The following is a 1,861-nucleotide window of genomic DNA, read 5'->3' as shown; positions in this document are numbered from 1 at the left end:
AAAAAATGTGTTGAGGGTGGTTTTGGGTAACTGTCGTCATCCAACCATCACTCCCGCCCTCCCTCCCTGAAAGCACCGGCGGGCAATCAGTTCGTGCACTTTTCTGGTGAGTGACAGCGCGGACGCCACAGCACTGCGAGCATGGAGCCCGCTGCGACCATCGCTGCAGTTATGGCCGTTGTCAACACCTCGCACCTTATCATCCACCTTTTCCAGAGGCAGATGCTGAGAAATCGGGCGAGGAGGCTACGGCAGCGCGGTGAGGACATGAAGTCTGAGAGTGGCACAGACCTGTCACAAAGCATGGGCCCCTGTGCCGTGGACACCATGGTGGCAATGGGTCACGTTGATGCTGTGGAATGGCGATTCTGGGCACAGGAAACAAGCACGGACTGGTGGGACCGCATAGTGCTGCAGGTCTGGGATGAATCACAGTGGCTGCGAAACTTTTGCATGCGGAAGGGATCTTTCATGGAACTTTGTGAGTTGCTGGCCCCTGCCCTGAAGCGCAAGGACACCCGGATGCGAGCAGCCCTGACTGTCCAGAAGCGAGTGGCCATAGCCCTCTGGAAGCTTGCAACGCCAGACAGCTACCGGTCAGTCACGAACCACTTTGGCGTGGGCAAATCTACTGTGGGGGGGGGTTGTGATGCAAGCAGCCAACGCAATCATTGAGGTACTGCTGTCAAAGGTAGTGACCCTGGGAAACGTGGAGGTCATCATAGATGGCTTCGCCGCGATGGGATTCCCAAACTGTGGTGGGGCTATAGATGGAACTCACATCCCTATCCTGGGACCGGACCACCAGGCCAGCCAGTACATTAACCGAAAGGGCTACTTTTCAATGGTGCTGCAAGCACTGGTGGACCATAGGGGATGTTTTACAAACATCAATGTCAGATGGTCGGGCAAGGTTCGTGACGCTCGTGTTTTCCAGGAACTCTGGTCTGTTTAGATGGCTGCAGGAAGGTATTTACTCCCGACCACAAAATAACTGTTGGGGATGTGGAGATGCCTATAGTGATCCTCGGGGACCCAGCCTACCCGCTAATGCTTTTGGAGTGTGCTTTTGGACGTCTCAAGGGGAGATGGAGAAGCTTACTGACTCGCTCTGATCTCAGCGAAACCAATATCTCTATTGTTATTGCAGCTTGCTGTGTGCTCCACAATCTCTGCGAGAGCAAGGGGGAGACCTTTATGGCAGGGTGGGAGGTTGAGGCAAATAGCCTGGCTGCTGATTACGCCCAGCCAGACAGCCGTGCGATTAGAAGAGCCCAGCGGGATGCGCTGTGCATCCGGGAGGCTTTGAAAGCTAGGTTCCTCAGTGAGCAGGGTAACCTGTGACTATTACATTTGTTTACAGAGAAGCTGAACCTGCCCCCGTTTCTTTACCCAGTGAATGTTCACTATCCTCTCCAGTTTCATACCCCGTTCACCCCCTCCCCCCCTTCCAACACACGTTTAAAAATAAAATCACTGGAAATTTGTTAATGAACACCGTTTTCTTTATTACTGTTTTTGCAGTAAAGTGTTGAAACTGGGAAGCAGACTGTGGTGGGGAGCGGGTGTAGTGTAGTGATGCAAAGGACGCTTCTAAACTCGAGGAATGACAGGCTCCTGCTTCTAGAGTGGTCTGCACTGGTTGATTCAACGGAGCCTGCCACCCCTCCTGTTCGGGACTCTGTGTGTGGGGGCTATGTGACTTTGTGGCAGGGGGAGGACAGTTACAGATCCCCTGCTGCGTGGCTCTCTGATCCAGGATAAGGACCGCTGCATAAGATCTCTAAACACCCTCCCCCGCCAGAAAGTCACATGTTCCGCCCCCCCCCCCCCCCCCACACACACCCCCCCCCACACAAAA

Source organism: Trachemys scripta, chromosome 1, assembly GCF_013100865.1.
Source record: "Trachemys scripta elegans isolate TJP31775 chromosome 1, CAS_Tse_1.0, whole genome shotgun sequence".
NCBI classification, from domain to species: domain Eukaryota; kingdom Metazoa; phylum Chordata; order Testudines; family Emydidae; genus Trachemys; species Trachemys scripta.
This window is presented reverse-complemented; position numbering follows the sequence as displayed.